Source organism: Archocentrus centrarchus, chromosome 5, assembly GCF_007364275.1.
Source record: "Archocentrus centrarchus isolate MPI-CPG fArcCen1 chromosome 5, fArcCen1, whole genome shotgun sequence".
NCBI classification, from domain to species: domain Eukaryota; kingdom Metazoa; phylum Chordata; class Actinopteri; order Cichliformes; family Cichlidae; genus Archocentrus; species Archocentrus centrarchus.
The window spans coordinates 12,038,798-12,051,880 of record NC_044350.1 but is presented as its reverse complement, the minus strand read 5'-3'; positions in this window follow the sequence as shown (position 1 = coordinate 12,051,880).

Sequence of the window (13,083 nt, the reverse complement as noted above, 5' to 3'; positions counted from 1 at the left end):
ACATAATTGAATTGAAACACTAAAAGTCCATTATTTCCACTACTGAAAACTAACTCAAATTTAAAAAAAAAAAAAAACATGGAATGAAAAAACTGATATAACAAAATGAAATGTTTGTGTTTGCAATTTTTCTTTTTTAATGTTTTAAATGAAAGGTAGAGTGGAAAAATTGGTTTGCAAACACAGAACATGACACATGACGCTCACTTTAGAATGAGTTGTGCTTTGCAGTGAGTGAATGGGGGAAGTGCATGTGCCGCACATGATGCACTGTGAACAATATCACAGCTTGACCGCATGCCTGGTGCTAGTATTAGTTGCACACAGATGCAGAAGACAATCCATACAAATATAAACACAAACCATAGAGAAGGTTTTTTTTTTTCATGAGTAAATCATTCTAACTGAAAGAAATCCAACATTTTAATGCATGATGGTAAACCAATGGGCTGTAGATTTCCTATAGAGCAAAATTATTTTTGTAATATTTGTTGGTCTAGTTTACGTTGCCCTGAATTATGACATATTGTTCAAGTGGTGAAAAACATACTATTTTTTTATTATTGCATGCAAGGATAATCTGTCTGTGAATCTGTAACCGTATTTAGTTTGGTAGGTGGAAAAGCTTGGATTGAATTAAGAGGTTTTACTGGGCTCAGAGAAGCTTATTAAAAAAAAAAAAAAAAAAACTAAGAAATGAACATGATCAGGTTAGGACTTGACTATTGAGCTTGCTCTTGTGAAGTCTTGAGGACACGGGCATAGACTGGAACTTGGCAAGAAAGAAGAGCAGTGTTTACTTCCCAAAATTTTTTACTTAAACTAATTTAGAAATAGAACTTCTCATACTTTTACTTATTCTCTGATTAAAATACCCTTAAATTTAATATAAATGTGATATCAAAATCTGAGGAGAGGTTGACAATAAGAGATCTCAAAAACCTAGTAACTGCTGAGGAGGCCAAAGAAGTCCTGCCTTTTAGAACCAATGTGAATCAGCCTTTAAAAACATTTCCAGTAATTTGGTGTAATTATATAACTTAGTTGCATCTTTCGTTGTATCTTGCCAGCCAGTCCTTATCTCTAAATATCCAAGCCTTGATTTCCACAATGCATTTTTTATTCCTGTAAAAGTTTCACAGGAAAACATATTCATACATATTTTTAATTGTAATGATAATTTCTACCTGTAAAACAGTACGACATGTTGATATCAGTTTGGCTCATTTCTTCAGCTTTTTCAGAGCAACATGTTACAGGATGTACAAATAATATCAGTTATCAATGTAGTGAGAAAAGAACAACATAAATACTGTATATATATTCCTTCTTATTCAGGATCCTTATCTGTCTCTATGCAAACAATGTCTCTATATTTATTTACATTCATACTACACGCACACTCTTTCCACCTGTTCACAAATACCAAATTTCTCCCAAATGTACACACACACCATGTAAACACACACAACATTGTAGCTGTTAACACCTGCTTATATACACATTAGTTTTGCATGGGTACCTGTGCAATGACTATAATCCATCATGGGCTGTGCCACCCCGGTATCACACTAGAGCTACAGCACAGGCCTGCAGATGTTGGGCAAACTGCCAAGGCCAGTGGAGACAGAGATGATCCACACAATCTCCCCCCACCGCCTAACAAACGCTGCCTCCTCCCTGCTCTCTTATACACACAAGCAAGCACAAACAGACTGATGCAAACTCACAACACTTAACTGCACATGTGCAGGGGTTCGCACATAAACTCATCCTCGGGATATGAGAGCTGACAATCACAGATGCATCTTTATTATTCATTGTTAGCTTGGCCCGTAACAATGCTGGGTCACTTTCTGCTATAAATTGGCTAAGATTACTTGGAACTATTCCGAACTCCATTAGCTGCCAAACAGCATCATTTTTTTTTTCCAGGCAACATCAAAAGCTTTCAGGACAAATTGAAACGTTATGTTGTGATGGATCACATGGTGAAAATTATACTTTTTAGCCTTGTGATGTTTATGTTCATTGTAAAGACGATTCTACCAGGTTTTATTGTCGTGACTGAAAATATAATTCAGACTTTATTTTACAGCAGAAAAGAGGTCACAATAGATAAAAACGTTCATGGCCAATCCTGCAGTTTAAATGCCTGCGTGTAGTAATGATGTTAATTGGTAACACTTAAAATAACCATCATTTATGAGCTGTAAATTGGTTGTTGATATGGCTGTTTACTATTTATTTTATTTTTTAAATGTTTGTTAATTACTGTTAAAATATAAGTGGAAGCCATCTACGAGCATTAACTGGGTGATTACTGTAGAGTTGCAACTGATATTTATAAATCTTTGCAAGTGGTTAATAGTTGATACATCTCTGACAAGGGTGTGTGTGTGTGAGTGTGTGTGTGTGTGTGTGTGTGTGTGTGTGGTACCTGTCTTTGATGCTGTGGTTCTTCATAATGTAAAAGGTTTTGCTGGTACACACAAGGGGAGCTCCTTCATATTGATTGCAGTCCTCCCCTCAAGATTAGATAAAATGATGCAGCTTTTTATTGATTTTTATAATCACACTTCCAAATAAGCATTGTTTGGATAGCTATTATCACGTTGAAACTGATGTTCACATTGCTTGTGATAGAGGCTGCTCTGAGAGTCACTGCTCTTTATGTATCTTTATGGTGTTACATGAGCAATATGGCTGATTTCCAACCCCTAGGCATTATAAAGCCTGTATAAAAGGTAGAATTCAGAGTGAATCTAATCACCATCATCAATTTAAATATAAATTGATGTGTGCTACCCTTGATCTAACCTAGATGTAATCAGTCCTCCATAGTGCATCGCCTAAAACTTTATCAAAATACTGCAAACCAGCCTGCACTAAACTGTTGGGTATTTTCATGAAACATTTGAATAATAAAAAAACTGTATACTTTGATTTGTTTTGCAATACATTTCACAAAAACATAATTAAGCAGCACGTCATGTATAGATCCAATATCTGATTTAAAAACTCTAAAATAAATTAGTTAGATTTAAACTTCCAGTTTATAAAATTTCCCTTGCTGAGCAGTTCAGACGTTTGAAAATAATCTCTCCTCTTCCTCTCATTTCCTCTTTTTCTTACATCTTTCTCCACCTGTTTTTTTAATCTGTCCTTGGGAAATAAAACAGCTGTACATTAAGCTCAAAGACACATTATGTGACAATTTGTGTATTTGGTGATATTTGTCAAGCTGTTTGAAAGGTTGCATTTGAAATTGCCTGTTGACTCATTTTGTGCTCCTCTTCTGTAACTGGCTAGATGCTCAAGAATCGTGACCGCAACTTTATGTCTGAACCCTGAACGCATCGCAGGGATGAGAAGGAAAAAGGGTTGTGTTGAAGGTGTAAGTGCACGTCAGGTTGTCATTATTTTATATGTGAACAAGTATTTGCACACCGGTCACTGGAAGGAAAAACCAGCCACACGAAAAAAGAACTCATCCAGTAATAATATGCATTAACCCGCCTAAAAGATTTAATTACTCATTAAATGAAGGCGCTGTTCCACAGATTGCTCAACTTATTTTAACCTCTGGCCTTGGACCCACATTTTCCTTCAAACTGCCTTAATTCTTCATCACGTTGAAGGTGCTGGAAAGATTCCTCAGAGATTTTGGTCCATATTTGCATCATAGCATCACACGGTTGCTGCAAATTCGTTGGCTGCACATCCTGATATCCCTCTCCTGTTTCATCACATCCCAAAGTTGCTCTATTGAACTGATGCCTGTGAGGCCTGTTGAGTACAGTGAACTCATTATCATGTCCGCGAAACCAGTTTGAGATGATTTGAGGTTTGTGACATGGAGTGTTATCCTGCTGGAAGCAGCCATGAGAAGATGAGTACAGCGTGGTCATAAAGGGATGAACATGGTCAGCAACAATTCTCACAAAGGCTGTGGCGACACTCAGTTGGTACTAAGGGGTGCAAATTGTGCAAAGAAAACACCATTACACCACCATGGGCCTGATTCATTGATACTAGGCAGGATGGATCCATGCTTTCATGTTGTTTACACCAGATTCTGACCCTACTATCTGAATGTTGCACACCTAGCTATTTTGGTGAGCCTGTGTGAATTGTAGTCTCAGTTTCCTGTTCTTAGCTGACGGGAATGGCACCTGATCTGATCCTGAGTTACTATTGCCTTCCTCCTGAACGAGTCTGAGGTAGCATCAGATGGATGGAACAAGGCAGTTCCTTTATCCTACAGGAACTGCCTGCATACTTTTGCCACATGAGGCTGGGCATTGTCGTGCACTAGGAGGAACCCAGGACCCACTACACCAGCCAGGGGCTGACAATGAGTGCAAAGATTTCATCCCGATGCCTAATGGTAGTCAGGGTGTTGTTGCATGGTCTGTAAAGGTCTGTGTGTTCCTGAATGAATATGCTTCCTCAGACCATCACTGACCCACCACCAAACTGGTCATGCTGAACGGTGTTACAGTCAGCATAACGTTCTCCATGGTTTCTCCAGACCCTTTCACATCTGTCATGTGTGCTCAAGGTGAACCTGCTCTCATCTGTGAAAAACTGTGAGCAAATCATAAATCATATAAATCATAAAGTAATTATTTTGTGTTTCACAAATCTAACAGCAAAGTAACATAAATATTAAGATTTAATGATTAGTAAACAATAATAATGTAATTAAAAGTTGCACTAAATCATATTAACAATGGTATTATAATATGTTATCACATTCATTTTTAAAGAACATTAACAATCAAACAAGATCAGGAAGTGGTGTTTAAAAAGAAACTACAGCAGACAGAAAAATAGGCTTCCCAAGCCTGAAACACAAGTACGACGCTCAGATCAAGTGCTAGCCTCCACTCACTGTGTATTCACACTGATATCAAAGGGCAAGTAAAAATTTAATTGGTCTCTGTGCTCTCAGTCATTTCTCTTTCTCGCCACTTCCTTATTTCTTCCTCTCTCCCCTTTACATGAATGTGTGCGCAAGCGTGAATACACACATACACACGCGTTGACACACAACTAAATTTGTAATGCCACCCACCAGCAAACTGGCACCAGCTCTTGTCAGCGCATACTCACACATGCATATACACTCTGTCAAAATCATTTGTATGCAAAGTGGCTGGCTGCGATGGGTTGCTATGGTTGCTGTTACCAGGTTATGTGATGAGAAGCAGCAAGTTGCTTTACTTCTAATTTGTGCCAATGTAAAGGTGTCAGTGTTGGAACATATAGAGCACAAGAGGCAATAACACAACATGAGTTGGCTCGAAATGGGAGGAAGAACAACAGGACTGGAGGCAGCAGCATCAGAATAAATGGATCAAAGGTTTAGCGTTATGGACACTCAAGGGCATAAAAGTGTTAGAAGCGCTTTAAAACCCCCAACAGCAGCTGACAAGAAAGCACAAAAAAAAAAAAAACAATCAAATTGTTAGGTTTGTGTTAGACAGTCATATATGCTGTTAAAACAGAGCTGTGAAGGTAACAATCTTGCTCGCACTAACACAGAAGTGTGAGAGGGGAGGAATACATTGATAGCCAGCCAACATGAAGGGCTCAGCTCTGTAATTGCCTCCATGAGATTCATTAGTATGCATATGTGTGTGCGTGCATGTTTGAGGCAAAGTGAGTTTATGGGAAAACACTATGTGTTTGTGTGTATGTCTGGAGCAGATAACACTGACAGCTTAAGGTCATGAAGAAAGGAAGGGCACATCTGAAGACAGCGTATCTTTGATCTCAACGCAACAAATGTGCGACTGTGTGTAAGAACTGGTGTGTAGCGGAGATAGATGGCAGAGTCAGCATGCTGTGTGTGGGTGTGTGTTTGGGCAATTTTGGCATGCACACTTGTGTATGTTTAATGCATGAACATGTTTGTGTAACATGTTTGTGTGGTGTGAGAACCAGAGACACCATCTTATCTCCAGGTTTTACTCAACTTTGGAAAAACGTAGCCGTGTGCAAAGCGTAACTGTGCAGGTGGCAACTAATAAAACAAAGTCACAAGGTTACAGGTTCCCATGGCTGTCACAGTATCTCTTTTCTACCTTCTTTGATTGCAATTAACACCTGCAATTTTGTTTTCCCTCGGCTGAGTCGCCACATGTAGATTCTCATAAATCTTTTCAACTTCTTAACATACAGTATGGTTGCATGACAGCATTCAAAAAACATTTGATTGATGCAGATAATAGAATGCAATCAACATGGTGTCTCTGGCCACGCTCCTAATGGAGCTTTTGACTAATTGACTGAATCTATCCGTAAACTGTCTTGGCCCTCCCAGCTCCTCTGTCACTCCTTAATTGGCTATTGTTCTGTTATTATCAGCTCTCCAGGGCAGAGCCATCTGCTATCTCCAACAGGTGAGTTGCAAGAGAACCTTGTGTATTTGTCTACATCTGTTTTAAGGTGTATATATTTATCTGCTACCATTATTTGCTTTGGCAGGATTATGTGTGCCTTGTTTATTAATATACTTCTGAAGAGTTGCTTGTGCATCTTTAAAAATGTGAGCATTTTCCTAGTTGCTCTTGACATCTGAAAGAAGGTGTGTCTGGGGGGTTGGGGGAGGGGGGGCAACATGTAAAGAAAGAAAAGAGAAAGGACCTGCAGGAGGAGGAGAGGGACCTGTTTCATTCATCAGCAGTGCAACAGTGCATGAAGCGTGCTGGCCACGGTATTATTTGAACTCTCCCTCTCATTTACTTTATTATCTCCTTACCTATCTGCATCATTATGGTGGCTGTAACCTGTATGATGAATAGCTTTTTTGATCAAGGATGCATGATTTGTTTAACATGTGGACATACTGATGCACTCTAATAATGCAAAGAAATGCTGCAATCGTGTACCTTGCTGAGTAATTATTTTGAGACTCTGAATGCTCAAATAGGATCATATTTCTAATAAATTACACTATGCAAAGCAAACTGTTTTTGTTTACTTTTTGTAGTCGTGAGAGCATTTCCAGGTGTCCAGGTACACAGGCTCAATGGTAATGTTGGTGGGAAGTTATGCCAAAGTTAGTGTTGCTTAGTTGAAATGATAGAAAAAAAAAAGATTAGATTATAATGGTGTTTTTTGACACATTTGACACACTTTGGTTATTAGTGATTAATTGATTTATTTAAGAGGGTAATCAGTACTCACTCACAGCTGCTCCAAAGCAGACTTTGTGGACTATACTTGATATTAGACACACAAAACAGGTGATGCAATGATAGTTGGTGAGCTGGTGCTTATCTTTTGTAAGACCAAGTGAAAAATGCAATGTCTGCTTACTCAAATTTGGACAGTGCTGTGGGAGAAATATGCTCACTGGAAATATGGCCGATCTAATAACAGAGTGAGTGTCTATCTCTATTTATTTGATGAGATAGTTTAATGTGATTTTACGCAGTTTACCCCCTCCTGAGAGTTGGAAAATGTGTTCATCTTTATTTTGGCAAGTTTTTGCTCCTGAGAAAGTGGAAAAGAAAGCATTCCCAGTTTGTGCAATATTGTGTCTCAAGTACAAAACCTTATCTTTGGCTGCCTGATAATAGGCGTCCTCCGGGCAGTCCTCCAAAACTACCACATGTGAATTTTCCTGAGCCAAGGTTAAAATATAGTTATTATTTGGTAAGTTAAGTCAAAGCAGCTTTTATATGAACGATAGATTGCGTGACTACATATATTTCATATGGTGGTAAAACCCGATGGAGCGTTATCACCTGACCTTACAGTTGCCGTGAGCTCTGTGGAGCATTTTAGCATCTTTCAGCTCATTGTTTTTACTGTTTTGGTTCACTGTCACTGCTCTTATCAACTTTGTTTGAGGGCCAGAGCAGCCAACATAATAAGAATGTGACCATAAACACTGTTATTTTGTACTGTTTGAACTAATTACCAGTGCTGTCAGTCTTCTTGCGAGAACAGTCTCCCTCCACAGGCCTAAACACATTCTGACAGAAGTTTTATATGTGTAACTTTCTGCTGTCACAAACATTGCAAAACTGATTGATGCCTTGTCTTAGGTATTCCCAGTTGATGCAATAATAGTTCAAGCACAAATTCAAAGGGTTTCCGGAGTAAGAAAATTGATGTTAGCCCAATAAAAATGCTCTTGACCCTTTAAAGATATCAGACAACTTTAATAACTGATGCACCACAAATCATTACACCTCATGAATGTCATCTCAATGAGCCTGATATAAATGAGGGATAACACTGTCTATTTAGTAAAATGCTTTACTTAGCCTCTTCCAGTCTGAGTCAGTGTGGAACTGTGACATGCATACTGTGTTTCTGACAGGCTGCAGATGATGTGCTGGAGAGGGGCTGTGCTCACTAGTCTGACTGTAATGAGTGCTAGCCACTAATTAGCTTGTTGCAGGATGCCAGATATGGCTGGAGCTAAAGCCCCGTCACTGGAGCAGTGCAGCGAGGAGAGGGGAGAGCTACTCTAATGAGCTCTCAGTGGTGTGTTTACTGTTAACCAAAGTCATGGCTTTACTCTCGGTGTGTCTCCCCTCCACACAGCGCACACACACACAGACACACACACACATACTCTCACACAGACATGCTATTGGATCTCAATGGATTTACGCACACAAATCTATATTCATAACTGGTGCACAAACTCGTACAGACGCACAAGCACACAGGCAGCTAAAAAAAAAAAAAAAAACGCACCTCACTGATTCAATCTGCAATGTTTGCCACTGACGCCTAATTAATGTGGCTACGCTGCAACTCTTCATCATATCTGTAACAAGCAATCTCCATTCAGATGTGATAGGCTTGACGCATTAGTAAGCTGCGGATGGCTGCTACACAGAATAAAACAAAAGAAACATTCTGCATTTGGTCAATGGGAATCTATTCATATGTCAGCTGTATCTTATCTTTTCTCCCTCCTTGTTCCTTTAAAGAAGCTGTGCTTGTAACAAGGGCAGACTGATTTAAAGGACAGAAACATAGCTTTGTTTACCTATTTCTTTAAGATTGATCACCACAAGGATAGAGGGATACCAGTGTCACCACCTGGCAGACAATTGCCTTTATTTGTGTGTGAGAGTGTATGCATGTGTATCTACCTAGCTGCGTAATCCAATCATCACATACACTTGTAGAGCAGTTATTAGTCAGTGTGTGCTTGGTTATATATTGACAGCAGCTAGAGGACATTTGCACAGCAGTGACTGGAGTGCGAGTGACTGCCTCCGATGTGGTCCCTCTAAGGTTCATTAAGACTACAGACCCAACAGAGTAAACCCATTCAGGATGGATGAGCTTAAAATTCACAGACACAGATAGAGACACAAAAGGACAAACCATTCACCCACTGTGGCTATTGAACCTTTTTACATTTTCTTGTCAAGTGAGTTTATCTAATGAAAAGCAAATGCTTTGAATGTGCCTGCTGATGCTGTTTGTTAAAACAGTATTTCCAGTGAGTCCAAATGGCAGGCAGTTTCATGTGCAATTACAGTTAATGTTGCTCATTCCTGTTTGAAGTCCTATGCTGTGCACTATACAGTCAATGTTTGTACTATCAGTCAATGTGTTTGTGTGAATAAACAGTAGTCAGATGTTACATTTTGGACTTAAGTCTTATGGTAGTGTGTGAAATGTCACTTCTTCAGAGCAGCGTAGCCAGTTGGACACCACTGTTACTTCACCTGCCATATTCTCTCTAGCTCTTCTCTCAGGCCTTTCAAGCTTCTTGTGTTCCTGCTTCCTGATATTGCTATCACTTGGTATTGCTACATCTATTGCTACAGCATTCTTACTCTGCTTGTCCACCTCTACTCTGTCAGGTTGGTTAGCCATCATCAGTTTGTCCACCTGTATCCCACAGGATCTTAGCTCAGTCATTCTTAACCATGCTTGGGGGGCATATCCCATTTTGACCTCAGGATGTCCAGGTCATACTCGGCACAGATGTTCCTGTATATTATGCTAGCCACTTGGTTGTGGCATTCCATGTATGCCCTGCCTGCTAGCATCTTGCACCCTGCTGTTATGTCCTGGATTGTCTCAGGGGCATCTCTGCACAGCCTGCACCTGGGGTCTTGCCTTGTGTGGTAGACCCCAGCTTCTATTCCTGTGCTGCCACGATTAGTGCCTCTGTGCTATCTTTCAGCCCAGGTTTGTCCAGTCGTTGGTAGGATTTTTCTGTATTAGCCACTTCTATCTACCAGTGGTACATGCCATGCAGGGCCCTGTCCGTCCATGATGGTTCCTGTTCTTGCTCCACTTCTTTCTCATGTTTCTCCTGCCTGAGGTATTCACTAAATATGTGATCAGTTGTGGATCTTTCCTGTTTCATCCAGGATAGTGGTTCTGACACTCACTAGTCCTTGGCCTCCTTCCTTCCGCTCAGTATCTCAGGGTGCTGGAATTGGGGTGAAACCCTCCATGTATGGTAATCCAGTCCAATCCAACTTTATTTATAGAGCATTTTAAAAGAAGGCAACATAGTTGAACAAAGTGCTTTCCAGTTGAAAGACAGCAATAAAATACAACACAGACAATAATATAAAAAACAGTAAACATTTACAACAATAAATAAAAAAAGACTAAGAGTAAAAATTGACCAAAATTACTAAAACTGTCTAGAAACTAGTATTAATTTTTAAAAGTCTTGGAGAAAAGGTGTGTCAAATGTGATTTAAAAACCTCTAGTGTTGCTGCCAGCCTGATATGGAGGGGCAACTCAATCCATAGTTTGGGGGCCAGGGTGGCAAAAGCTCAGTCCTCTCTGTGTTTCAGTCTCGACACGGGGACAGCAAGAAGTAATTGGTCAGCTGATCTGAGACCTTTGAGGGGTGGATATGTGTAAAATGTCTGCCAGGTACGTGGGAGCCAGGCCACTCAAAACTTTAAAAGCAAACAGTACAATTTTGAAATTAATTCTAAAATGGACAGGCAACCAGTATAAAGAAGGAGCTTTCTTATTTTGATGTCAATTCAATTCAATTCAATTTTATTTATATAGCGCCAAATCACAACAAACTGTCGCCTCAAGGCGCTTTGTATTGTGGGTAAAGACCCTAAAATAATACAGAGAAAACCCAACAGTCAAAACGACCCCCTATGAGCAGCACTTGGCGACAGTGGAAAGGAAAAACTCCCTTTTAACAGGAAGAAACGTCCAGCAGAACCAGGCTCAGGGAGGGGCAGTCATCTGCCGCGACCGGTTGGGCTGAGGGGAGAGAAAAGGCATGCTGTGGAAGAGAGCCAGAGATTAATATCAATTAATGATTAAATGCAGAGTGGAGTATAAACAAAGTAAATAAGAAACAGTGCATTATGTGAACCCCCCAGCAGACTAGGCCTATAGCAGCATAACTAAGGGATGGTTCAGGGTCACCTGATCCAGTCCTAACTATAGGCTTTATCATAAAGGAAAGTTTTAAGCCTAATCTTAAAAATAGAGAGGGTGTCTGTCTCCCGAATCCAAGCTGGAAGCTGGTTCCACAGAAGAGACGCCTGAAAGCTGAAGGCTCTGCCTCCCATTCTACTCTTAAGTATCCTAGGAACCACAAGTAAGCCAGCAGTCTGAGAGCGAAGTGCTCTACTGGGGTGATATGGTACTATGAGGTCTTTGAGATAAGATGGGGCCTGATTATTCAAGACCTTGTATGTGAGGAGAAGAATTTTAAATTCTATTCTAGATTTAACAGGGAGCCAATGAAGAGAAGCCAATATGGGAGAAATATGCTCTCTCTTTCTAGTCCCTGTCAGTACTCTAGCTGCAGCATTTTGGCTGAAGGCTTTTCAGGGAGCTTTTAGGACAGCCTGATAATAATGAATTACAATAGTCCACCCTAGAAGTAATAAATGCATGAATGAGCTTTTCAGCATCACTCTGAGAAAGGATGTTTCTAATTTTAGAAATATTGCGCAAATGCAAAAAAGCGGTCCTACATATTTGTTTAATATGTGCATTGAAGGACATATCCTGGTCAAAAATGACTCCAAGATTTCTCACAGTGTTACTGGAGGCCAAAGTAATGCCATCCAGAGTAAGTATCTGGTTAGACACCATGTTTCTAAGATTTGTGGGGCTGAGAACAAGAATTTCAGTTTTATCTGAATTTAGAAGCAGGAAATTAGAGGTCATCCAGGCCTTAATGTCTTTAAGACATTCCTGCAGTTTAATTAATTGATGTGTGTCATCTGGCTTCATTGATAGGTAAAGCTGAGTATCATCTGCATAACAATGAAAATTGATACAGTGCTTTCTAATAATACTGCCTAAGGGAAGCATGTATAATGTAAATAAAATTGGTCCTAGCACAGAACCCTGTGGAACTCCATAATTAACCTTAGTGTGTGAAGAAGACTCCCCATTTACATGAACAAATTGGAGTCTATGAGATAAATATGATTCAAACCACTGCAGTGCAGTACCTTTAATACCTATAGTATGCTCTAATCTCTGTAATAAAATGTTATGGTCAACAGTATCAAAAGCTGCACTGAGGTCCAACAGGACAAGCACAGAGATGAGTCCACTGTCAGAGGCTCTAAGAAGATCATTTGTAACCTTCACTAATGCTGTTTCTGTACTGTGATGAATTCTGAAACCTGACTGAAACTCTTCAAATAAACCGTTCCTCTGCAGATGATCAGTTAGCTGTTTTACAACTACTCTTTCAAGAATCTTTGAGAGAAAAGGAAGGTTGGAGATTGGCCTATAATTAGCTAAGACAGATGGGTCAAGTGATGGCTTTTTAAGTAGAGGTTTAATTACAGCCACCTTGAAGGTCTGTGGTACATAGCCAACTAATAAAGACTGATTGATCATTTTTAAGATTGAAGCATCAATAATTGGAAAGACTTCTTTGAACAGTCTAGTAGGAATGGAATCTAATAAACATGTTGCTGGTTTGGAGGAAGTAACTATTGAAGTTAACTCAGAAAGATCAACTGGAGCAAAAGAGTCTAAACAAATACCAGCAGTGCTGAAAGCAGCCGAACATGAAGAATAATCTTTGAGATGGTTATGAATATTTTTTCTCTAATGTCTAAAATTTTATTTGT